At 42.0% G+C, this 27,369-nt stretch overlaps 1 long non-coding RNA gene across 1 annotated transcript in view; it reads right to left on the reverse strand.

Annotated features, from left to right (window-relative positions):
• The window catches only part of LOC118021609, an 83,630-nt gene that overhangs the window by 26,719 nt on the left and 29,542 nt on the right, over nt 1-27,369 (reverse strand). The window contains exon 3 of the long non-coding RNA XR_004682238.1: nt 20,222-20,274. This is a non-coding gene — a long non-coding RNA (uncharacterized LOC118021609). The remainder of the gene's footprint in view (nt 1-20,221; nt 20,275-27,369) is intronic.

The following is a 27,369-nucleotide window of genomic DNA, read 5'->3' on the forward strand; positions in this document are numbered from 1 at the left end:
CAGGCTTAGCATGGCATACAAATGGCCAGCAGGTACATGAAAAGGTGCCCAGCATCACTACTCATCAGGAAAATGAAAATCAAAACCATTATGGTTGGTCATACTTTTCAAATACGAAGAATTTACATGTCCACATACACATTGTAGTCCACTTCAATTTGTTTCTGAAAGCGTTATATAGTCATATATCAGCAAACATATATGGATGTATTTATATAAATTTGTCATTAAAAACATATAATAATATCACCTCACTTGTTAGGATGGCTTTTGTCAAAAAGACAAGAGATAACAAGAATTGGTGAGGTTGTGGGGAAAAGGGAACCTTATGCACAGTTGGTGGGAATGTAAATTGGTGCAGCCACTGTGGAAAACAGTACAGAGGTTCCTCAAAAAATTTTAAATGGAGCTATCTTATGATCCAGCAATCCCATGTCTGGGTATTTATGTAAAGGAAATGAAATCAGTATCTTGATGAGATATCTGCACTCCTATATTCACTGAGCACTTTTCACAATAATCAAGACATGGAAGCAACCAAAGTGTCCATTGACAGATGACTGGGTGAAGAAAACATGATACACACACACACACACACACACACACATGCGCACACAGGAATATTATTCAGCCATAAAAAAGAAGGAAATCCTACCATTTGCAACAACATAGATGAATCTGGAGGACATTTGCTAATTGAAATAAACCAGACACATGCAAATAAGCCAGACAAATACTGTACTATCTCACTCATACATGAAACCTAAAAAAGTCAAACTCATAGAAGCAGAAAGTAAGCATGGTGGTGGTTGCCAGGGGCAGGCAAGGCAAATCAGAAGGTTTTGGTCAGAGGACACAAAGTTTCAATTATGCAGAATGAAAAATTCTGGAGAGTTAACCTAGAGCATAGCAAGGATAGTCAACAATACTGTATTGGATACTCGAAATTTGCTGAGAGAGTAGATCTTAACTGTTCTCACCACAAAACAAAACCAAAAAAAATTAAGGTAACTATGTGAGGTGATGGACATGTTAATGAGCTTGATTTGGGTAACAATATATGCATATATCAAAACATCCATGGTACACATTAAATATATACAATGTTTATTTGTCAATTATACCTCAGTAAAGCTGGGTGAAGCAAAACAAACAAATAAAACAACCTTAGCATGGGATCCCTGGCTTCTTGCGATTTACAATCTTGAATGAATAACTCATCATCCCTGGTCCTTCTTGTAATGATATCCAACTCATGGAGTCATTGCAAAGATTAAATGAGATCCTATGTGTCAGGGTTTCTCAACCTCGGCATTATAGACATTTAGGCCAGATAATCCTTTGTTGTGGGGCTGTCCTGTGCATAATAGGATATTTAGCAGCAACCCTGGCCTCTACCTATTAGAGTAACACTCTCACCAGTTGGGACAACCAATGCCAAATGTACCCTTGGGGGTAGGAAGGAGGTCGCCCCTGGTTGAGAGCCACTGCTTGACATGGAGGTATTTTGTAGAAACATAACGCATTGCCCAATTGTTGATTATTATTAATACGCCATAATTTTAAACTAACCACTTTCAAATCTTGACTGGTTATATCACTGTGTACAGAAAAGCAGTGGCACAAAAATGGAAAAGTCACTGAGATTCTCTATTGAAATGTTCAATGGTTACTGGGTGGCAAGCTGAAGTCCTGTTGTTTGATGTTTCTAACAAAGTTTGAGCACACAGCAACTTTTGGAAGAGGAAGCAGTCACATGGTCCCCAAGCATGTGAGCAGCAGGGGAGAGCCCGTGACCAAACGCATGGGGCTCCCTTCCATCTTTGGCTGTGTAGCCCCCAGACTGTGTCCCCTTCAAGTACTGGCACCATATCTTCACCTTTGCGAAGTCAGCTTCTGTCTTAGTCCATTTGGGCTGCTATACCAAAATTACCACAGACTAGGTGGTTTAGATAAGAGACACTTAATTCTCTCAGCTCTGGAGGCTGGATGCCCAAGATGAAGGTGTTGGCAGATCCAGGGTCTGGTGAGAGTCCTTATCCTGGTCTGTAGATGACATTCATCTCACTCTCCCCCCAATATGGCAGAGAGCAGAGAGAGAAAGCAAGCTTTCTAGTATCTCTTCTTGTAAGGGCGCTAATCCCATTAGGAGGGCTCTGCCCCTTGAAAGGGGAACCCTCTTACACTGTTGGCAGGAATGCAAACTGGTGCAGCCACTCTGGAAAACAGTATGGATGGTCCTTAAAAAGTTAAATATAGAGCTACCCTATGATCCAGCCATTGCACTACTAGGTATTTACCCAAAGGATACAAAAAATACTTATTCAAAAGGGTACATGCACCCTGATGTTTATAGCAGCATTATCAACAATAGCCAAATTATGGAAAAAGCCCAAATGTCCATCAACTGATGAATGGATATAGAAGATGTGGTACATATATACAATGGAATATTACTCAGCCATCAAAAAGAATGAAATCTCATTATTTGCAGTGATGTGGATGAAGCTAGAGAGTATTATGCTCAGCGAAATAAGTCAGTCAGAGAAAGACAAATATCATATGATTTCACTCATATGTAGAATTTAAGAAACAAAACAGATGGACATAGGGATAGGGGGAAAAAAGGGAGAGAGGGAAACCATAAGAGACTTTTAACTATAGGGAACAAACTGCAATTGCTGGAGGGGAGGGTGGTGGGGGATGGGCTAGATGGGGGTTGGGTACTAAGGAGGCACTTGTGATGAGCACTGGGTGATATAAGTAAGTGATGAATTACTAAATTCTATACCTGAAGCCAATATTACACTATATGTTAACTAACTAGAATTTAAATAAAAACTTCAAAAAGAAACAAAAAGGTGGGCTCCACCCTCATGACCCCATCACCACCCATAGCCCCCACCTCCAAATAGCATCACACTGGGGTTAGGATATCAACATATAAATCTGGGGGGCACGGAGACACAAACCTTCAGTCCATAACAGCATCTGACACAGTGCCTGACACATCAAATCATAAATTTGCATCACATAACTCTCAACCTGGTTGGCATACCAGAATTACCTGGACAGCTTAAAATATATACTGTGTCCCGATACATGGGCCTGATGATAATATGTGATCAAGGTGAGAACCACCGCCATAGGAAGAACATCATAGAGCTAGTGCCCTTTGCTGCACAGGTAAACAATGCATGGAGGATTCCCATCCAGGCAGCAGCTTTGCACTTGACCAGTGTCCAAGCCATCTGTGGTACATTCCAACCACACCATCTCCCAGGAGATGTCTCTGGGGCACACTTTTCTCCTCTTCTGCTTTAAAGTCGTCTGAATGCATTTCTGTGTCTTTGGCTTCCTCTCAAGAGTCAGAGGCCACTCAGCCTCACATCAAATGTACGTCCTGGAGAAGTTCCAGAACCCTCACATAAAGATTACATAACAGAGAGGAAAAGGGAAGGCCAACGTGCTGGTAATGAGGGGGAGGGGGAAGGAGGCTAAGCTCAGAGGCTTGGTGAGAGCGCCGAATCCTAACCACTAGACTACCAGGGAGCGTCCAGCTCAGAGGCTTGGTAAAAGGTAAATAATTAACTCACAAGTATTTCCATCCCTGTTAACAACTGCTTGTGGGACTCTTCTGGAGAACAGATTTCAGAAATTTCAATCAATTCAGCAGAAGGGAATTTTGGCCTTGGAGAATTTTCTCATATCCTTCAGAGCACACCGGTGATCAGCTTTCTCCTCTACCTGTGCGTACAGCTCTCTCCAACTGTTTTGGGGGTGAGAGAAGGATTAGGGAGAGAAAATAGATGGTTTCATTCCCTGGCTTTGGTTCTATTGCGATACAATGTATCACCATGCACTAGCAGGAGGAGCAAGCTGGCGGTCGGACTGCCTGTCCTAGACCTTCACTTAGTCCTGCATTTAGGGCAATTGCCACTTCTAGAGCATGTGGACCCAGCACACAGGCTGGCTTATGATTTTGAAGGTGCCGGTTTTGTTTCTTTTCCGGTTGCGGAGCCCAGATAAAGGCAACCTTCCATGACAGTGCCCTTAAAGAAAAAGTTGAAGGCAAAACTGAGATCGTCCCGGTTTCTTATATGCTTCTTTGGAGACAAGAGGCAATTCATATTAATGCTCTTAATTTTTTGAAAGCTCTTGGCACATAGAAGTTTACGTGCTTTTATAAGATTAAGCAAGCTTTTTAAACTTCAGATGATTTAATCACTATTTAACGTTGGGTGAGAACCTGAATGGATGCATTCACTTATACTTTTCACATATGTAGGTGTAGGACCTGCTCTGCATGCATCTATCCGAATTAGTGCATTCCAGAAAAAGCTGGAAGCAAAGTAGACATAATTTAATAACATGATGTCAAAGTCATTTCTCAATTTACTTTGGGGAAGGATTTTTTCATCCCTTGGTTTCAGCCAAGTACAAGAAAAGCAGGCGTGTATGAATGCGTCTGTAAAAGTTTTACCCAGCATGGAGATCTTTGTTTAACCCATTGGCAAGATAGCGATCAGACACCACATTCTTGGTGAAAAGCCTCTTTCACAGAGAGAGTGCATTCAAGAAGAAAATAAAACTTGAATTGCTATTTATAAGGCAGAGTTTGAAAGACAGATGGAAGGAGCAGGTTCCATGGGAAAGGAAAGAGGGAAAGAAAGGGAAAGTAGTGACTTGCCAAAGTAAAGCTGGCTTCGAGCTCTTTCCAAAATGCCAGGAACCTCGGGAGGCAAACAGTCCTCTCCTGGGAGGAGACCCAGGGCAAAATGGCAGTTCTGTAACTGCAAACGCACTTCTCCCAGGCAGAGCCCCACTTGAAAAGCATTAAAAGAGTTCGCAAAAGGCCTTCTCTCCTCTAGTGAATCAATTGTGGAAACAGTAAGAAGCACATAAAATTCTCGACAAGTAGAGGTGTTCTTCACGTGGACTCTGAACCTCTGAAAGGTTCATGAATGAGCTCTAGGGGTCTGTGAAAACCCCAAAATGTAGGCGACGGCTGAGTCCAGGCAGAGTTCAGAAGAAGAGTTCTAGGCCAGATTGGGCATATTTATAAGACGTTTTCCTATTATAACCATTGTTCTGTGTGTGCATTTTATTCTTCAGTTATGCACATACAGTTGACTGCAAGTACCTTTTTGAGATATCTCACCTTTCTTGATGTTCTAAAGTTCCTGATCAGAACTTGTTCATCAGGAGGTGGCGGGGGCGGGGGGCGGGACGTGGAGGGACAGAAGGAAGTTCAGGGAAGGGATTACACGGATGTGTTTTTATTTCCATCTTGATGGACCACTGTTGAGTGTGTGCATCTCTGGGCTGTGCTGTATGAAGACACTATTCAAGAAGTCAATGGAAACCTACCCTCTTGCTACTATTTTAATCAGCTGATCTGTTCATTTCCTTAGAAGCACTATACTTCTATTATACTGTGTTCTATTGTTTATATCTCACTTTAAATTGATCATTAAGGGGAGGCTGCATTTTAATTAAATTCTGAAAACATCTTTATTCAGAATGCTGCTGCGATTTTTGTCTTTTAAGAAATTTTTGTCGGGGCGCCTGGGTGGCTCAGTTGGTTAAGCGACTGCCTTCGGCTCAGGTCACGATCCCAGGGTCCTGGGATCGAGCCCCGCATCGGGCTCCCTGCTCTGCGGGAAGCCTGCTTCTCCCTCTCCCACTCCCCCTGCTTGTGTTCCCTCTCTCGCTGTCTCTCTCTCTGTCAAATAAATAAATAAAATCTTTAAAAAAAAAAAGAAATTTTTGTCTCCATGAAAGGCAAGATTATATTTATTTTCCTAATTAAGTTGGTGTAGTGTATTTTTGGTTATTGAAATACTCATGGTTTTTCCTGGGCTCCTACTCCTCTTTCTGGGAGGTCTACCCCCAAGGTACCCCTTCTATTCACTGTGCTATCCTTACACAGGGTTTTCTTCCCTTCTCTGGCAAACGTCAGAACTTTCCCTGGATTTTCCGGAAGGATTTATGATCCTGCAGGTCATAGGGTAACTGGAAATCTTATTTAATGGTTCCAAGAAGAGTGATCTTCCAGGTGAGTCACACTGAGGTCATTGGTGCCACACCCTGAAGCACTAGAAATCCTTCTGGGTCTCTTTCTCTCTCTCTCTCTCATACACACACACACACACACACACACACACACACACACACTTTCATGACTTTGGGACTTTGCTAAATAGCCATGATGTATGATCTTAACTCCAGAACAATATGAAGGGCAACTTAGAAGGTCAAAAAATAAAAAATCCAATTAAAAAATCCAATTAGAGGACCTGAATAGACATTTTTCCAAAGAAGACATACAGATGGCCAACAGACACATGAAAAGATGCTCAACATTACTCATCATCAGGGAAATGCAAATCAAAACCACAATGAGATCACCTTACACCTGTCAGAATGACTTAAATCAGCAACACAAGAAACAACAGCGTTGGTGAGGATGTGGAGAAAGGGGAATCCTCAGGACTGCACTGTTGGTGGGAATGTAAACTGGTGCAGCCACTGTGGAAAGTAGTATGGAAGTTTTTCAAAAAGTTAAAAACAGAAAAACCTGATCCAATAATTCCACTACTGGGTGTTTACCCAAAGAATACAGAAACACTAATCTGAAAAAGCATGTGCACTCCTATGTTCACTGCAGCATTATTTACAATAACCAAGACATGAGAGCAACCTCAATGTGCATTGATAGATGAATGGATAAGGAAAAATATTACTCAGCCATGAAAAAGAATGAGCTCTTGCCATTTGCAATGACATGGATTCTCCCTGAGGGTATTATGCTAGGTGAAATAAGTCAGATAGGAAAGACAAATATGATTTCACTTATATGTGTAATCTAAACAAATGAACAAACAAAAAAACAGAAACAGATTCATAGATACAGAGAACAAATTGGGGGTTGCCAGAGGGGAGAGGGGTTGGGGGCTGGGCAAGATCAGTGAAGGGGATTAAGAGGTACACACTTCCAGTTACCAAATAAGTAAGTCACAAAGATGAAAAGTACAGCATAGGGAATATAGTCAGTAATATTGTAATAATGTTGCATGGTGACAGATGGAAACCATACTTATGGTGATGAGCCATGCATAATGTATGCAACTGTCAAATCACTGTGTTGAACACCTGAAACTAATATAATATTGTATGTCAACTATACTTTGATATCAAAAAGTGTTTTAAAAGTCACTGTTAAAATAAACCAGTAAAGTCTTTTGGGGGTTATTAAAAGTTAAGCTAATGTTAAGGAAGAAAAAACTGGCAAAGTGTAAGATAAATTGAGAAGACAGCATGTTTTTATAGCCTTAAGCAAAAGACAGACTAGAGGAAAACAGAATCAAACAGGATTAAATGTTAGTGTCTGCAAGACTCTTCTTGTTGCATTATTAGAATTGATCATATGTCCTTAAAAACCATAATATAATTATCTGGGGGCAGGGGAGGGGAATCAGGAAAAGAAAGAATAGTCAGCAAAACAAAATGAGGAGAAAGGTACCGACATGTCAGATGGTGAAAAACCTGGTAGAGAAAGCAAAACAGAATTTCCATGTGGAGTTGAGCTTTCACTTAAGTGCAGGGTATGAGTTTCTCCAACAATATTCAGTAGTTCAGTTCAAGTACAAAGGAAGTAGATTGTTAGATTCAACCAAGGTTGGAATTTTGCCAGGAGAATTTTGCAAAGGAGAGATTATAGACTCTTAATATATATTTATATCTGCACAAGAGTGGTCTCTCTACAGGGTGATTTTTTTTTTCTTTCAGGGTAAAGAAAGCCAAATAAATTGATGTAAATACAGAAAGATTATAGAATATACCAAAGAGGAAGAAAATGTGTCAAGGGAGGTCACTTATCAGGGATCATCACAATGAGTAATTCTCATCAAATTTATTGACTACTGAATCTCCAGCATCTAGACCATATAAGGGACTCAATAAATACTTGTTGAAAGTCTTCCTCTCATGAAATCAAGCACCTAGTCTCAGGCACTGTGCCAGACACCATGCTAGGATGTGGGAAAATGCAGGTCTCCAATGGCAAAAGGGCACACTATGGACCAGGACTGCAGCAGGATGATGATGAAGCACATGGATAAAGGCAGCCTTGAAAAATCTCCATTGGCCTCCAAACCTTTGCCAAGCCTATTTACCTTTGTGCGTGACACATTCCCATTTGGCTGCAAAGCTGGAGCTCTATGCAATGGCTTCAGTCCACAGCCCCATGGAGGGATTGCCTGCTAGGAATAATATTTTTCCCCTTTATACAAATTGTCAGTGCCTCCCACATGCTTTCCTTCAGGCCCTTGATCTGTGAGGCTCCACAGTGGAGTAAGTGACATAAATCACTACAGAGCCACAGCAGACAAATCATAGCGGTCAGGTTTAAACATGGGATGAGCATCTGTTTCAAGTCCAAACATCGCAGTGATTGTTGGCAGGAATGTGGCCAGCCGCAGTCTGCTGGCAGAAACTGAAGCACAGCTCTGGAGATGGGCAGGAGACCTCACATCCTTCTGACTTTCCATCCACATCTGAGTTCCAAGAGATAAAGTTGTCAGCCATATGGGTTGTCCTCAAATCTCAAGGCCATCATTGTACCCCTACCCAAAAAAGAAAGCAGGTGACGTGTCCTGAAAACTCCCTACTCTGCCAGTATGGTCTCCATCAAAGAGGAGCCATTTGGGGCACTGCCAGATACACCTGCCCCCAGGGCCAGTCTCCGGAAGGGACAGGTGGCCTAATGAGAACACTGGATGGGGTTCTCCAGTCATCCTTAGTGAGTCTTCCCCATTGCAGGAGCCCTGCACCCATCCCTTCCCCCAGAATGAGAAGCACATAGAAATTCCAGAAGGACATGTTCCTGGCAACAGTAGTTATTCCCTGGGAAGTGGATTTAGGATGGAGGGACCACGGTGCAGTGAAAAGGGACTTTCGTGCCTTTATTTTATATATGCCTATTATCTGAATTGTTACCATGAGTACACATTGCTTCTGTCATAATTGATTTTTTTAAAAATCGTTGGTCACGCTGGGAATCACTGAGATGCTTCCAAAGATTCTGTACATATCACTAAAGCCACTATCCCCTGAGAACATGCAGTCCTTGCTCAGTTTCCCCTCTCTGCAACACCCTTTCCCTGATCTGCCCAATCTGCACAGTCCACACCCAAACTTCTTCATGGTTTTTCACCCATTCCCATCCTCAGCCTCCATCCTCCAAATTATACACATTTTACATAAGCACTCAGAAATGCATTTCACCTGGTATCTGCTATCATCACTCTTAATGGAAAAAGATAAGATAGAAACCAGTGTGAATGAGGTATTGGTGTATGTAATTTGCTGAATCCTAGACCTCAGGGTTTTGAAGCGCTTCATTTTCCTGCTACAATATCACCATCCAGCTCTCTTTTACTCCACAGTCCTGTCTGAGAACACAGCACCAACTCTCCATAAATGCATACTCTTTATTAATAAACATGACAATTTTCCAGACTCTCTACCATCTCCCTTGCCCTGGTTGGGTTGGACAATCTAGGAAGAACCTGAAAATGGACTTTTTCCTCAACCTTGAGCCTAAGATACCAGCTTTCCTAGATCCAATATCTGCTGCCCTGGAGCCAAATACAGAAATCCCCCCTGGATACCAAAAGGTTTTGAAACAATTTGTTACCTCCTCTTCACAAAGGCTCACTACCAAAAATTCAATGAGAGGGGTAAGGGGAGGGGATGCCTGCCACCCATGGAGTTCCATCACTCTACTGCCTCTCAAGGCTTTCCCACCCATATTGCAGCCATTGCTCCCCATTAGACTTGTGTGCTCTTGAAAGTACCCTAAGCATATCCCTGTCAGGGTACCAAGTGCAGGTGGAGAGTCAAATCTCAAGGTTTTCCAGGTGGGGTCTATGGGCTTTGAGGCATCCACAAATACCCTGAATTCAGAATTTTGGGCTTCCAGGCATAGTTGGAATTTTCTGGGCAAATGAGCCATAATTTTAATTCAATTCCCAGAAATGTCTGTGTGACATTTGAGTTCTCCAGGAAGCAGATGCTGAGGTAAGAGTTCAAAGTGCAAAAAGTTGACTGGGGAGTAATACCTTTGAAAGAAAATTAGACAAGGGGAGCTGTCATACCCTAATGCAGACCTGATAAAGTATCTTCCCACCAAATGGGAGCTCCAGAGCAGAGGCTGCCTACACCTAGGAGGTAAAAGGTGGGGAAATATGTTGCTACCACCCTAGAATAAGACAAAGCTTGAATGAATTTTAAAATCATAACAGTTCCTGAACCCATTATGTCTCATGATGGGCAGGCTCTTGTGCCACTGCCTTTCTAAGTCATTGGCCAGGATGTCCACCCTGAGAAAAACATGCCCTGGGTGACCACCATCTCACTCAGTCACTGACAGAGGATTCGCCAGGAGGAGTGTGGCCTCGGGAACCACTGAGGTGGATCCTGAAGGAGCTAACAGATACTGCTGGTCAACCACAGTCCTCATAGCTGGGGGTGAATTCTTTCCTAAAGGGGGATTGAAAGATGGATCTGCCACAGTCTGCCTCTTGCTTCTCACAGATCCACTTCTTCATACACATTTCAGGATCAGCCCCCAAGGTTTCAGCGGGCTGCTCTTCCTAAGGGCAAATTTACCTCCCAAGAGGGAGGTTAAGTGGGAAGACATAAAGTTCCCATCACTGCAGTTAGTCTTAGCATTACAACCTGTTACTCATTGCCTCCCTCCTCCACCACCTACTCTAAGTTCATCTTGCTCTCAGCTACTACCTCTGCAAGCCTTGGTAACTTAACTGGTGATACAACACCAATATTTATTCCTGAGGATTTAAGCCCTTGGTAACCATATCTCTTCCTCTGGCAGTGTTGCTACCCTTGTCCATTCAGTCATTAGGGGTACCCAAGTAGGTGACCTAAGGTGCACACATACTCTTCCCCTCCCCCAGAGTATTACAACAACCCCACCTACTCCTGCTGATTAGGGTCAGCTACCCCTGCCAAAATGGTGACTCCTCTCCTTGCCTGCAGGTCTCAGGACACCAGGAGCCCACAGTGCCTGTTCAAGCCATGGACTATAATTTAGTGGGACACTTACTTATCTGCTGGTGAGAGAACACTCTTTTTGCAGAGCTCAGAGCCATGGGGACAGAAAACACAAAGTTTCTTAGTGGGTCACTGGGAACTAATGATAAGTGGGACCATTCCTGCTTCTACTCTTAGTTCCCAGATCCATGTATTTTTCCTGGTGGGCATTTAGAACCATATACAGTTCTCTAATTCAATGCAGATATTGCTGCTTGGAAACGGTGTACTATCCACACAGGGCACTGCCTCTGAACTTCAGTGGCACCTTAGCAGTCCATCCCAACAATCTGTCAAGCTGACAGCTTCTGGATGGTGTGGAATGTATACAGCCAGCAATCCCATGTCATGGAGCCACATCCATACCTCCTCTGAGGAAAGTGGGGCTCTGGTCTGACACAGTGTTACATGGGATCCCATGACAGTGACTCAAATACTCTATAAGGAGGTTCCACTCCCACAAAACTAGAAAAAAATATTGCTGTCACTCTGACAAGAGAAAGCTGAATAAAATTTAAAAGCATAACTTTTCCTGAACCCATAGAGTGATTACACTGTAGGCCAAAGAAATAGCCTAAAATCCAAGGAAAGACAGTTGCCTCCAACAGGAAATGGATCTCAGTCATCACACCAGCAAGTAGGAAGAATTTTAGATTTTTAACAAAATGCTAAAATAAAATGAATATGGGCTACCATGGGGATATAGAATACCAGGTGTTGGAGACCCAAAGAGTTTGCACCTACCCACAGTGTCCTCCATGGATCTCTATGGTGTATTCATGAGAGAGACTGGAGGCAGGAAAGAAGACCAGAGTAAATGTCCCCTCAGTGTCATAGGCTTGGGGGAGAAAAGTAGCCATCTCTGTGAGAAAGGCACAGAGTCTCCCTGAAACCTCCCTGCCTACATAACAAAAATCTTAAGCCACTTGGAAAGGGAGAGAAGTCCCTGGTCCAGGTATATAGGGAAAGCTGAAATCTGAGGGTAGAATAAAGTCATTGAGGAAAAACCCTCCAGCACCTCAGATAAAAGCACAAGAAAATTCTAGAGAAACTTGGAATTAGTGATGCACTGAAGGTAATCACAGCCATAACAAAACCCAGCTCCATCTCAACTTCTAACTATATTCTGATTCTGATACCAGTTCTAATGTATGTGGTGGTGGTGGTCGTGGTGTTGGTGAAGGTTCCACACAAACAATTCCCCAATACCAGCTCGGTGTCCTACAATTCAACTCAATCCTGACACTGTCTACCTGAAGATAGGTCAGATCCCAAGGGTTAAGGGCTAAGTCCTACAAGATTGTCCTCCTACCGCTTCAGGCACCAATTACAAGTCCAGGTTGTTACCTGTGCTTCTGACTGACCAGCTATAGATTGGAAACTCCAACAAACCTCCCCCCAAGGAGACACCCACCTTGAGTTCAATTAATTTGCTTGAGTGGCTCAAGGAACTCAGAGAAATATTTTGCTTACTAGATTACTGGTTTACCATAAAATGAAATTTCCTAACTAATGTAAACTCAGTTGTTGTTGAAAGGGGCTTATTTCCCAGAAATAATGAAATACACAAACCATAGATGTAAGAATCCTCAAAAGCCCCAAACAAGATAAAAAAATAAATAAAATAAAATAATAAAACAAACATAATGCAAGCCAGAAACAATGGATTGACATTTTTAAGTGCTGATAGAAAAAAACTGTCAATCAAGAATTCTGTAGCCAGGAAAAATATATTTCACTTACCATACCACCCGGAAATTGCATTCCTGGTCATTTATTCTAGAGAAATAAAAATTTATGTCTATACATTCCCCTGAAGTATCATTTGTGAACCTACAACACCCTGACTTCTGTCTCTCTTCCTTGATTGTAAGAATAACCCTGAGATCACCTCTTAGAAGTGGTTTTAACCTTTACTACATTGGCTGTGCTGCTACGTGTGTATATATGTGATGTTGTACAATGCACGTATCCTTGGATCCTCATAGCTTGATCCCCCTCCCAACTACCCCTTTATAGTATGACAAGTTAACAGGTTGGTGACCTTTACAAAGTGAGACACAGCTATTTAATTTCTTTCCAGACACCACAACTCTTGACACAATGGGGAAAAATGTTATGTCCACACAAAAAAGTGTACCCAAATGTTCAGAGGAATAGCCATATACCTTAGGACCCTCAAATAGTGGTGCTACTTGAAGCCCTGCAGGAACAAAGGGCAAATCCATTCCTGCAATATGTGTCTACTTCTATTATAACAAACCTCTGGCCCTTCCATAATGGAAGGGGCCTGATGTAGTAAACTGGCCACCCAGTTGGTCTCCTCAAAGTAGAATCCTAATCAAGAGCTCAGCATTGGTTTCTGTTGCTGGCAGATTGAATATTAGGGAGTTGCAATAACTACATCAGCCTTGGTAAAAGGAGTCCATAATCATGAGCCCATGCATAGCTTTCATCTCTCCCACCATGGACTCCCTGTTCATGTGCCACCAGCACTGACATCAGACCAATGTCAACTGGCCAAAGCATCGATGCCTCTTCTAAGGTGGATGTTCCCCAGTGGGTGTTAACATGTGATAAAACTATCTCCACACTTCATTCCACTCCTCCCCCAAAATCTCTCCTTTCAGGCTTCCATGACTGAGCAAGCTAGCCATGCCATTATCCACTCTGAGTCAACAAATATTTTAACCTCAGAATGCTTCTCCTTAGCACAAAGTAGGCAACCAGCTTCAAGACCCAAAGCTCTGCCCGCTGGGAGACTTTTCCTTCACTATTGTCTTTCAAGTCTACCTTCTAACCAGCTGTATAATAGCTGCAGGTCATTTTTGGCTTGCACCACCTACAGAGATGATATGTCCATAAACCAAGATCAGAGACTGTCCTACTCTATTTTGCTACTAATTTCATGGACTTCTGTCAAATCCTGTTAATCAACACATGAGGCTTTCAACTTTTCTATTCCAGAAGGCCACGTCTCTGTCAGCATCCCACCTTCATCATCAAAACTGTCAAAATCTGTGATGGATCTGAGATTTTACCCTTGAAAGCTATCAAGTCAGCCTGGCACAGCATAGATGCTGACACAAAACTCCTGGGTCAGAGATGAATGATAGTTTGCTACTCACAGCAATAGCAGCTTCCAGAGTAGCAGCATTTCCATTCATTCCCCAAACCTTAGATCCCATGAGGCTATAAATGTCAGGTAACGTATGCATGTGCCTGGGGTTGCATTACAGAAAATAAATCCCGAGCTAAAGGAACCTTTTGGAATAGGCAGTAAGAGCACCTGACCATTGCTCCAGAAGGAGACACTAACTTTATCACAGTGGACAGTAAACAATCTTGTCTTTGCTCCAGAAGGAGACACTATCTCTGTCTCCTAAGGCTGCTTACCATACAAATATCTTTGAAAAGGTAATCTGAAACAAAAGCCATGAGTGCCTCTACTCACAAGACATGTAGAAACATGAGAGACCCACAGAGAATTGTCTCCCAACATAATTTGGCAATACCATTTTTAGGATTTATCCTACAGATACAATTGTACCAATACAAAAAGATATATGTACAGAGATATTCATTAAAGCACTGTTTGTAACAACAAAAGATCACAAATAACATAAATGGTAATCAATAGAGAACTTATTAGATAATACATCCAAACAATGGAATGAAATACTACACAGTCACTAAAAAGAAAACCTGCTCTATTTGCATAAATGGAGCAATCCATGATATATTAAGTTAAAATGGAATAACACAAAACAAAATAGAGAGAATGATACATAGTAAACTATGTTTATATATAAAAATTAAGAATGCATTTTGTAGATATTTGCCTGTTTATAAATATCTCTGAAAAGATATATAAAAAGCTAACAACTGTAGTTGAATCTAGGGCAAGAAGTTGAAAGACAGGAGTTAGAGAAAGTTTTATTTTATATTGTAAGCTCTTTCGTACATTTAAAAGTTTTAAACATATGCCTATGTTAATTATTCAAGTTGATCAAATATTTTTAAAGAAAACTGCAATTTCAAATCTTTTGATGGCTCTTCCTGTTTCTATGGATAGAGCATTGGAATTAATGGCTTTTTTTTTTTAAAGATTTTATTTATTTATTTGATAGAGACAGAGATAGCGAGAGCAGGAGCACAAGCAAGCGGGAGTGGGAGAGGCAGAAGCAGGCTTCCCGCCGAGCAGGGAGCCTGATGTGGGACTTGATCCCAGGACCTTGGGATCATGACCTGAGCCGAAGGCAGCTGCTTAACCGACTGAGCCACCCAGGCGTCCCTGGAATTAATGGCTTTTTGTTTAAGGCGATACCTTGATGGGCTATTTTGACTGAAAAAGTAAAAATCCCCTGATGATGACCTAGAAAGAAAATATGGCTTTGCATAATAAAGCAACATGAATTTGTTATTTTCCTAGTGAGAATTTCAAAGGTTTGGGGAAGGGCGGTGGGGGAGGGCTTGTAGACCTGAGAAAAAAAATAGAGTTCATGGTTGTGAAATACAGCAATAAGGATAACTAAGTAAAAGATTGCTGCTGAGGATATCCCTGTGACATATAGAAGCTGTCCAATACTGAGACTTAAGCTATTTCTTTTTTTCTGTGTTCTGCTAAAATCCATTCTATTATTCCCAAATATTAGCATCATAGTCTAATATATATAATTATATATATAGTCCATTATTTATATACATGTAAATTCTGTCATATATGCACAAATTTGTATCAATGGTCCTTTGTTGAGTAGAAAAGAAGAAAACCACTCTGGACCCTATTCTTGGAGTATGAAATTTAACAAATCTATCATTGCTAATAGTAGGAGAACCTGACATTATAAGCCAATGGGTATGACACAATATGAACACAGCATCACCTATTCTTGCCAAAAATGTTTTACCTGAACCTAATCAGTATACCAAAAAATACTGGGGATAGAGAAACAAGTTAAATGACACCTCAAAGAATAATCAGACAGATCTAGAATTTAGAACATTCTATAAGACAACTGGTCTGGTATCTTCAAAAGGTTACTGTCATGGGGGTAAAAATAGTGGGGAGACTATTCTGGCACAAAAGAGATTAAAGAGACACAAAAACACAATGCAATGCATGACCCTTGATTGATCTCAGTTCAAAAAATATATAAAACATATATATAAATATATTTGGGAGATGAGTGGAGATTTGAATATGGGCTGAATCTTACAAGATATTGAAGAATTCTTTTTTTTTAATGTGAGAAAGAGAGAGAGTGTGAGCAGGGCTGGGGCAGAGAGAGAGAGAGAATCTTAAGCAGCCTCCACACTCAGTGTGGAGCCAGACATAGGGCTCAATCTCATGACCCTGAGATCCTGACCTGAGCTGGTATCAAGAGTTGAATGCTTTACTGACTGAGATACCCAGGTGCCCCCAAGATATTGAAGACTTCTTATTAGTTTGGACGACATGATGGTTTTGTAATTACCATAGGATGATGTCAATAGGAGATGTATGTAAAGTAGTTAGGAGGGAAGTGTCATGTACATTTGTAGACAAAGCAGGTATTAAATGTGAAAAATTTCACAATAAATAGTTGAGGATAGAGATAAGTTTGGAACAGAAATTCAGTGCATGAGATTGTAGAAGAAACTAGGCACCACCTCAGGAATCTGAAATTTTCCACAAAACTCTGGGTGAACTCTTAGCCTTTCTTTTGAATATTTTTTAAAGGGTGCCCCAAGAGGGACTTCATTCAGTCAATCTTTTACTAAGCCCCTATTACATGCCAAGTCCTCTGTTGGCAGTGGTGATAAGAAAGTAGACACTGGGCCCTGATGAAGTTTCCAGTTGGGGAACATCTGTAATGGCATCCACCCTTGGAGGCTAGCAGCCTATCCCCCTGCCTCCTTCGTTGGGGAACCTGATTTGGTTCTGAGAGTTTGTGCCAAGCCCCAGAGATTTGTCATGTTTGAAGTAAATCAGTCAGGGTGATTTCATTCCCCTTTACCACTGACCGGCCTAGAGATAGGCAGGCGAGCCAGGTCTAGCTAATGGGATGCGAGAGAAAGTCTGTTGGGAGCTTCTAGGTCAGCTTTTCCTCCTTAATAACAGAGGGGACAATGTAAGGGAAAGTCCCTCGCCCTGGGCCCTTCCCTTCCTGCTTGGGCTCTGCCACGTGAGTACACAATGCTTTGAGCTGTGGCATCTGTCATTACCTATGACAGGAGACATTACCAACACACAAAGATGACAGCATAAAAGAAGGGAGAGTCTGGTCCTTGATGGCTTCACTGGGGCAGGAACTGACCCTGGAATCCCCCACCTCCAGGCCAGGCTTCTTATTATAGTACAGTAACAAACCCATATGAACCCTTTTTGTCTATTACCTGCAGCTTATCAACTCTTAACCTTTAATCGAGCAGCTCCACTTCCAGGAATTTACCTGAAGGGTCTGATTAAGGATTCCTCCATAAGGATTCCTCTATAATTATAAACAGCACAGTGTTGTTCTTCAGCAGTAAAAATAAGTTTAAAACGAACTTAAACATCCATTAATGGAATGTGGGTTAAATAAATCATGATATAATTGTATAGAGCAATACTAGTCAGCTATTAAATAAAATACTGTAAAGAGTATATAATACCATGGAAAGATGTTGATGATACATTGTTATGTGGGAAAAAATTAGGTCACAAAACAGGGCTTATATTATGGTTCCCTTTGTGTAGAATACACATGTATGCACAGAGTCACAGAGAGGAAGAGACAAATAAAAAATATCAACCAAAGATGAAATGGTAATTATCTATGGACAGTGGGACAACGGACTTTTTTTTATCTTAGTTCCACCCTTTTGTATTTTCTAATCTTTCTATAGTGAACATAGGCTTCTTTCCTTGCCTAGAATAATGTTAGACCACAGCAAGTATTCACTCACCGAACACAAAGTTCATGGAAAGAGTTGCCAGGGGACAGCACTCAGCCCTTCGTCTTTCAGATTATTCTTGATGCTTGCTCACAAGCAAACTCATCCTAAGCTTCAGTTCTCAAAAGAGAGTGACCATCCCACAGCCAGAGTTTTAGGTACTCTGTATAATTTCCAGAAGTCTGGATCATATTCCTCTCTACCCTCACCCATACCTGTCCCACCCACTCCACCTACCCCTCACCTTAGGGAAAGGAACATGTGTGTGGCAGTGATGGGGAACGAACTGGGGAGGGGGTGGGAATGTTGAGCTGTTGAGCTCCAGGAACAGAAAAAAAGTTGCATAAAGAATACAGTCTCCAAGCCAAGCCTACCTTAATAGCTACCGAGAGCCACGCCATTCTCCTTTCCTTTCCTTCTATCCTTCATTCCAAGAGTGATTATTTGGCACCCATAATATGCCAGGGATTAGATTCAGAACTGAGGATATTAAGATGAATGGACTAAAATCCCTGCTCCTAATTAGTTCACCATCTAGTAGCAGAGAAATTTACAAATAAATCATTAAAATTCAGGACTTTCAATGCAAGAAGAAACTAGTGTACAAAGAACAGTAAGGGCAAAAAAAGAGGGAGTGATTGATCATTTGGGTGCAACAGAATCAGAAAAGTTTCACAGGGAAGGTGATGTGTGAACTGGGTCTGTAGCTGCAAGACAAGAAGGACCTCACATGCAAGGAATAGCAGAGACGTGAGAGAGCCCGTGGCACTGGGGAATCATAAATAGTGGTAGATCTGGCATATTCACTACCTGGAGCAGAACATTTAAAACACCCCACCCCTATCCCCACTCTATAAACCTATTTTTAGGGATAATCATGAAATTAAGTGATGAATAATAATAAAGGCCAGAGTAGAAATTCAGAGCATGGCACTTTCCTTATATTGAACTTCCTGTCTGTAATCATCCAGTTATAAAAACAATCGGTAAATTTTAATAAAATCAAGACATTTGCAAAAGATATGATGTGGGCAACTACTAAGTTATATCACTAACACTTAACCTCTTGATTCGTTCTTTAGTTTTAAAAGCAATAATGAACAATTAAAATGAAGGTTTCATGGTAAGGATATTATCGAATTCAGAAAAATATTTCACGCCTGAGCTAAAATTTCCTCTTGCAAAGCAAAAATGATATATACCTCCCAGCTCACACAGTTTTACTGATTTAAATTTTAAACACTGATGAATAATTCCAGGTGGTCACAGACAACAGTGAAATAACTTGAGTTCTGTTTCTCTACCTTTCCAATCACTGGCTGTCCTTGTTTATTTGAACCTGTTTAAATATAGGAATATATAGTGAGGTAGCCGCTGGAGACAGTACCTGTGTTCAAAATGCACCAGAATGGTTTTGGACTATTTCAAACTTCCTCCTGAAACAAAGGCGGGTAGCCATGTTCATGTGTGTTGGAGGGTGACTATATAACTGGGAGTTCTCTGGAATAACTGTCACATGGAAAACAATATTTATGAACAAAGAAGTAATAAAAATCTGCTCACTTGAAACTTACATGATTAAAACCCAGCCATAACCATGGCAACCATTTAGAACTTATACCAACAAAAGATTTTTTTTTTTCCCTGGGAGGTATATTCTATCCCTGACATTAAGAGTTTTAGGGAGATGTGTGTCAAGAATGTTGAAAAGGCTATATGTGAAGTCAGTAGCATCCAAAACAAATAGTCATGCTACCTCCTCAGTAGCTTTTCCACTGAAAAGCTATTGTAAGGATTTTCATCACCTGTTGGGCTGTCACACCAGATTGTGGACTCTCCGATTCCCAATCTGGATTATCAAATTTCTGCCATGGCCAAGGTGGTACAAGATGTAATTGTGGCAGAAGGAAGGAAGGGAAAAAAAAGAAATCAGGGAAGGAGAGAGGGAGGGAGGGAGGGAATAGTCTGAATGTTAGTATCTCCCCAAAATTCATATACTGAACCCTAACCCCCAAGGTGATGATGTTAAAAAGTGGGTCTTTGGCCTGATGGCATCATGAAGCAGAGCTTTTGTGAATGGATTAGTGCTCTTTAAAAAGAGACCTCAGAGAACTCCCTTGCCCCATCTACCATGTGATAAGAGAGCAGGAAGATGGTGGTCTATGAACCAGAAAGCAGTTCTCACCAGACATCAAATCTGCTGGCATCTTGATTTTGGACTTCCTGATATCCAGAAACCTGAGAAATAAATTTCTGTTATTTATAAGCCACCTAGCATATAGTACTTTTGTTATAACAGCTCAAATAGTCTAGGACAGGAAGGAAGGAAGGAAGAAAGAAAGAAAGGAAGGAGCAAGCCATTTTAAGCTGATCTATTCTCAGGGCCTTGAAATTATCCTATCCTTAGGGCCACCCATGGTACCCATGTATATCTTGGATGTATTAGTCAGGGTTCTCCAGAGAATAGAACCAATAGGATGTATAAATATAAAAAGATTTATTATAAGGAATTGGCTCATATAATCATGGAGGCTGGGAAGTCCAAAATCTGCAGGGTGGGCAGTCAGACTGGAAGACCCAGGAGAGCCAATATTCCAGTTTAAGTCTGAAGGCTGTCTTCTGTAGAAACAGAAAGAGTTGATGGTGCAGAGGTAGTCTGCTGGAGAATTCTCTCTTGCTTGGGGGATGTCAGTCCTTTTGTTCTAGTCAAGCCTTCAACTGATTGGATGAGGCCCACCCACATTATGGAGAGCAATCTGCTTTCCATCCATTTAAATGTTAATCTCATCCATGAACACCTCACAGACACACCCAGTATAATATTTGCCCAAATACCTGGGCACACGGTAGCCTGGTCGAATTGACACAAATTTAGCCATCACTCTGAAGAGCTGGAAAAGTTGCCCTGATTACTGCTTTTACTGCCCTACAGCTTAGTTATCCCACCTCCTACTGGAAGAGCCCCATGGAAGAAAAGTGAGTGTGTCCTCATCTTTGGCCAGTCCTGAGACTGCACTGTTCTACAGGCTGAGGACAGGGCATTCCCAGTACAAAGTCCTGAAAAATAACTATTCCACTAAACAGAGGCTCCGTGGTAGGAGTGAAGGCATTACCTCCTTCCTCTACTCACTCAATCTCAGTTCATCTTTCTGGGGGGTGGGGGGGTGTTGTATGGTTATTTGTTTTTTGGCATAACATGCAGGGAAAGATGTTACATTTTAGAGAAGCAAACCTGACTTCAGCTACTTGTTGATCTGAGCTACCCAGCCCCTGCCCATCACTGCCTCTGGCCTGGCCCACAAACCCATGGGGAAGCTGCATAAACAGTCCATTTGCAGTGGTCTAGAGAATGAAATACCCCCAAAGACCCTCCCAGTGAAAATAACCAAAAGGCTAGGTTCAACATTCAACAGGTTATTTTCAAATGCACATCTGAGAGGTAAGGCAACATGAAATCCCACTCATAGGCTGAGTTTCTGCTTTGGCAGATGCACAGGGCCTGGGGGCAGGAGATAAAGCTCAAGGCATGCTCACGGTAGAGTCTATCACAAAAACTGGCCCCTCCCCCCCACCCCAATGTGCACGCGTGCGTGCGTGCACACGCGCACACACACAAACACACACACACCACCCCCAATCACCCAAGGACAGATTACCAGAATAAGAGGAAAGAGAAACTAACCTAATACATACAAAGAAAGGCAACAAAACTTGCTTATCTTGACCTTAGCACTGTGTAGAGAGGACAGAAAAATCTGCCTTTAGAAGTTGTTACCAGAGGGGTCGGGGCGCCTGGGTGGCTCAGTCGTTAAGCGTCTGCCTTCGGCCCAGGTCATGATCCCGGGGTCCTGGGATCGAGTCCCACATCGGGCTCCCTGCTCTGCGGGAAGCCTGCTTCTCCCTCTCCCACTCCCCCTGCTTGTGTTCCCTCTCTCAAATAAATAAAATCCTTAAAAAAAAAAAAAAAAAAAAGAAAGGAAGGAAGATCATTTTAAAACCAAGAATGTTTTTTCTTTCTTTGCTTTGGCTTCCTACCCAAAAAGGAAGGCAGGTGTGGAAAAATCACAAATATGTCACCTTTGTATAAGTAATAAAATCAGCATGCTTCTCTGTCCCTGTCCCATGAGGGAATGGAGAGAGCGAAGTGACACTCCAGTCACTAAACAGTCTCATGAGGCACCTGTCATGTTGGTCAGTCATTAATCATTCACCAGAGCAGATAACACAGCAGATGGCCCACCACCCAGCTTTCTGCATGGGGATACTGTGAGCTCTCATTTCCTGGAATTTAATCGTAACACAGGGGTGATTTGCAGTGCAGCCTCCCTTAACAGGATGGAGTGATGATGATCACTCCATCATGACGGAGTGATTTCTGCTGTGGCTTGCCCCCGTTAGGACAATTCCCACACAAGACCTTTGAGCTGAGCAGCTATTTAAGGCAGACTTGTTGCCCAACTAAGTCAAGTTGTCGCTCAGTTACATCAACCAGTGCTTTTCAAAAAAGGGGTGAGGGGGAGAGCTTTCTTTAATCTATTTGTTATTACATTAAGTATCTGAAAATCCAGATTAGCACAATTCTGTTTAAACAAGGACTCTTCACTTTAAGAAATGATGTGCTTCCCTAATATATTTAGAACAAGTCCATTTCCAAAAAAACTTCCAATCAACACTCAATATTTTTTAAGGATGTACCTCAAACAATCAAAGACTATGCATTGACCATTACCTACAGTAAGAATGAAGGAAAATAATCTTTATCAAGTCGCTTAAACATCCAGGAACTGCTAGATGTCTTACATATGTGCTAGGAATAAATCTTAGTCCTGCAATCTAGATATGCATGAATCATCACATTACTTTATTTCCTTAAATCAAAGTCAACTCCAGCTCACCGAGATAGTACAAAGTCCAATTGTGGATGCTTCTTCCCATTCAACACCTTCTCCAAGGTTAGAAAGACACACACAGAGCAAAATATTCATCTCCTATTCATATTCACATGGCCCATTGGAGTTTGGTAGCCTGTGGCTTCCATGCCAACCTTGGGCAGAGGAATCTGCATCAAGATGGTAACTTCAGTTGCTAGGGCTCAGCCTCCATGGTGCACCACATGGCCATTCCCTTCAATGGTCTTCCCACCTTTCCAGATGTTGCCAAAGAGAGAAGAGCAGGATCCCCCTGTTCATGGGACACACAGATTCCTGTCCCCTTCCTAATCTTGGAATTACCCTTCTCTTTACTACCTATAACATAATGCCCTCAAGAAGCCAAGGCTTCCAAAACTCAAATCCAGGAAGAAATCAAATCCTATTGTACACAACTCCTGACTTCCACTCTGCGTCACAAGACTGGCTCTGCTGCAGCATGGGCTTCTGGTGGCAGTTAATAAGAAAACAGCATGGGGCACCTGGGAGGCTCAGTTGGTTAAGCATCCGTCTCTTGATTTCAGCTCAGGTCAAGATCTCAGGGTTGCCAGATCGAGCCTGCCCTGGGCTCCGTGGTGAGTGTGGAGCCTGCTTAAGATTCTCTCTCAGGCCAGGAGATAACCTTAACCCTCTCAGAAGTGAGGACTGACCTGACTCATACTCTTGAGTTATCTTTGCAGGATCTAAACCACTTTGAACATTCAGATACTGGACCAAATGGAGCCAGAGAATTGATGATGCTGACTTTGAGCTGGACTCAGTCACTTTAAGATGACTTGCCCCAGTTCCATGCTGTAGTCCCCATTGTGCAAGCCCCTACCTGAATACATAAGCATCCCTAGCTTAAAATGTCCCCTGTTCTGTTATTCAGGGAGATTGGCTTTGGCAACTATCCCTGGTGTTCTCTCTTACTTGTTGCATGTAAAACTCTTCCTTTTCCTATCCTTTGGTTTGGTTTTGTCTTTTGGCCCAACACCCACCAACAGGCAAACCCAGTTTCAGTTTTAAAAAGTGCTATAATCAAAACATTTTCATGGTTGATGGGAATATAAAATGGTACAGCCACTGTGGAAAATAGTATGGAGGTCCCTCAAATAATTAAGATGGAACTACCTTTTGATCCAGTGCTCCCACTTCTGGGTATATATCCAAAAGAACTGAAAGCAGGATCTCGAAGAGATCTTTGCACACTTGTGTTCATTACAGCATTATTTATAATAGCCAAGATATAGAAGCAACCTAAGTGTCTATCAAAGAATGAACAGATAAAAGAAATGTGGCATGTGGTCTATCCACACAATGGAATATTATTCAGCCTTAAAAAAAAAAAAGGAAATCTTGTCACATGAAACAATGTAAACAAATCTTGAGGACGTTATGCTAGGTGACATAAGCCAGTCACAAGAAGACAAGTACTGCATGATCCTACTTATTGAGGTAGGTAGAGTAGTCAAATTCACAGAGACAGAAAGGAGGATGGTGGTTTTCAGGGACGTGGAGAAGGGGAAAGGATGAGTTGTTGCTCTTTGGTGGGTATAGAGTTTCAGTGCTAGATGAAATGCTAGAAGATGAAAAAGTCCGGGAGATCTGTTGTACTATAACATGCATATGGTTACTGTTACTGTACACTTAAAATTGTTAGGGTGGTAAATTTGTGTTGTATGTTTTTTACCACAGTGTTTTTAAAAACACTCATTTTCAGGCTTTAGCCTTGCTCAGGAATCAAAGTTTTTAGGAAAAAAGGTGCTGTCTCTGCAAAGCATCATAGGAAGGAAACAAGGTTGGGGGGAAGGGGTTCTAAGGCAAGGAAACATACAGAGCCTGTAAGACTGGGCAATTTCTTAGGAAGACAAGTTTGAGTGATTCCTGCTTGAGGAGCACAAGTAGTGAAATCAGAGAAGAGAGGTAAAGTACTATACTTTATCTGCCCTAACAGAGGGAATAATAGCCTGTGAATGATCAATGCCAGGGAGGGACTCAAGTTCATGACATTAGCACCATGAGGTGGCTCCGTGCATTCCAGGGAATCTCTCTCTGCCCCAACTATGGAAACACCACCCTCTGTGGTCAGCCGACTCACACCTGCCCATAAATCCTAGTCAGGGAGAAAACGGTAGAGTATAGACATACAAATATAAATCCTATCTGTTTCTGAATAAAGACAAAAGCAAGAGCAGGTTCTTATAGCAACAACACAGTCATCATTGAAATCACGTACCATTCCTGAAAAATACAGGCAGAATGTATCCCTGCAGGTAGAGGGATAAGTAGACTGCTAGCCAAGAAGTCTTTTCTTTTCCTCTTCTTCTTTTTGTTTTGGTAAGTTCCTTAACTAAATAGAACATAGTGACTTACGGTACCAGCCCAATTATTAAGAGCCACTTTAGTATGAAAATGCAATTTACATTTGTTCATCCACATTCTTGACAGATGAACAGACTGATGCCCTTAGTCAGCGGATGGAAGAAAGCCTGGTCTTTAGGGACACCTCTGACTCAGCTGTTAAACAAAAAAGAAGGTATAGGTATTAGAGCCAGAATACCTACAGACATGAAAGAGGCCCCATCTATGATATAGTGAGAAGGAAAGGTTTGCCTACTCAAAAGTATTCTTAACTTCACACAGCCTCCAATACCTCATCATCAAGGGAGCACTCACCCACATAACAAGCCTTCTGCTCAAATGCAAATGACCCGAGACAAGTGCCCACACTCAGAAACAGGTCTGCTTGTATTCTGTCCTCCATGCACCCTCATGGCGGCCTCTTGCCAGAGCTCCTACAGCAGAAAATATTTTTATTCCAATGGTATCACCACACCACACCCAACTGTGCTGCATCCATAAAATGTCTACAAAGAATAGGAAGGACACCTCACTGACAACTCTATTCCTGATTCTGAGTTTCATTTTGTCATCTGGGCCCTACAGCAGCCCTGTTTCTGTCCTTGATTCACACAGATGCAGTCTTTTTATCTTTTACCTGCTGTCTCCCTGGAAGTCAGACAACATCCCTGTGTCCTACCTTGGGAACAAGTGGTATATTCCATTTTCTCCCAGAAATCTGCACAAACTAATTTCTCCCATGAAAGGCTCTTCCTTCATGCATGTCAACCATTGCAAATGCATAGCAGGCAGGGGGACACTACGCCATCATTCTAGCACTCAGCCTAACTTTTACTCTCAGATCATACTCTAGTGGAACACAAAAGGATGTCCTCAGACACACATACCCCCCCCCCCCAAAATTCTTAATTTGCCCAAGGAAGCCTGGTAAGTGACAGGAGACCCAAATTTCATCTCAAGATTGTGTTACTGTTTTCCTTACACCTTTATCATGTACAGGTGAGGTCCAGTCCAATCATCCCTCTGCCTTAGGTTCCTATAAACTAGGTATGGAAGTCCCTTGTATGAAGTGAATAGCTGCCAGGGAGTTTCTGACAATACTTGCAGACATCAGTCTATAGCAGGTAATCTCAGTCCCCAAACTAAGCTGTACTGAAAAAGGTTAATTTCTTGTTTCCAGTCCAACATGTAAAGAGGTTAGAACTCATCACCACCAACCTCACAACAAGAAAAAAAGCTGAGCAGACTCATGATCAAAAAGTCTTGTTAGAGTCAGAAAACTGAGGTCACAAGGCAAACAGCTGTCCCCAAAACTGGACAGATAGATAGGCAAATACAAAAAAATCATAGCTCACCCAGAGCAGAAGCCCAAAAGCAGAAGCCTGCAGTTGGAGCCAATATTTGTAGGAACACGTTAAGCTTTAATTGACTAATTGCTAGAGGCTCAATGTAGACAAACTGGAGAATCAGAAACTCTAATGGGACCCAGTCTTAGGAGTTTCCTCATACTTTTATGAGTTTTACCTCCAATAATCCTGCCAAGTTCTCACTGTGAAGATCTGAAAAAAAATCCCCTATTTCTTCCAACAGGAGGAAGGGAAAACATTCTATTCTCATTAACAAGGCCTGCCCTCAAGAGAAATTATTTATCAGGGTCTTGCCAACTGGGGCTTTACCAAAGCCTGGGAGGGAGAGAACTATCCAGCTCAGGCTCATGGAAAGAATGAGACTTCATTGAAGGACTACAGAATACTTACCATCGGTCATATCTCACCACCACATCTGTAGGGTTCCTGTATAATAACAGGTGATTACAGGAAGAAGGAGAAGAAGAAGAGAAGAAAGAAGAAGAAGAAGAAGGAGAAAGAAGAAGAAGAGGAAGGAGAAAGAAGAAGGAGGAAGAGGAGGAAAAGGAGAAGAAGGAGGAGGAGGGGGAAGAGGAGGAAGAGGAGGAGGAGGGGGAGGAGAAGAAGGAGGAGGAGGGGGAGGAGGAGGGGGAGGAGGGGGAGGAGGAAGGGGGAGGAGGAGGGGGAGGAGGAAGGGGGAGGAGGAGGGGGGAGGA

Source organism: Mirounga leonina, unplaced genomic scaffold (genome assembly GCF_011800145.1).
Source record: "Mirounga leonina isolate KUSES-001 unplaced genomic scaffold, KU_Mleo_1.0 Mir_175, whole genome shotgun sequence".
Taxonomy (NCBI): domain Eukaryota; kingdom Metazoa; phylum Chordata; class Mammalia; order Carnivora; family Phocidae; genus Mirounga; species Mirounga leonina.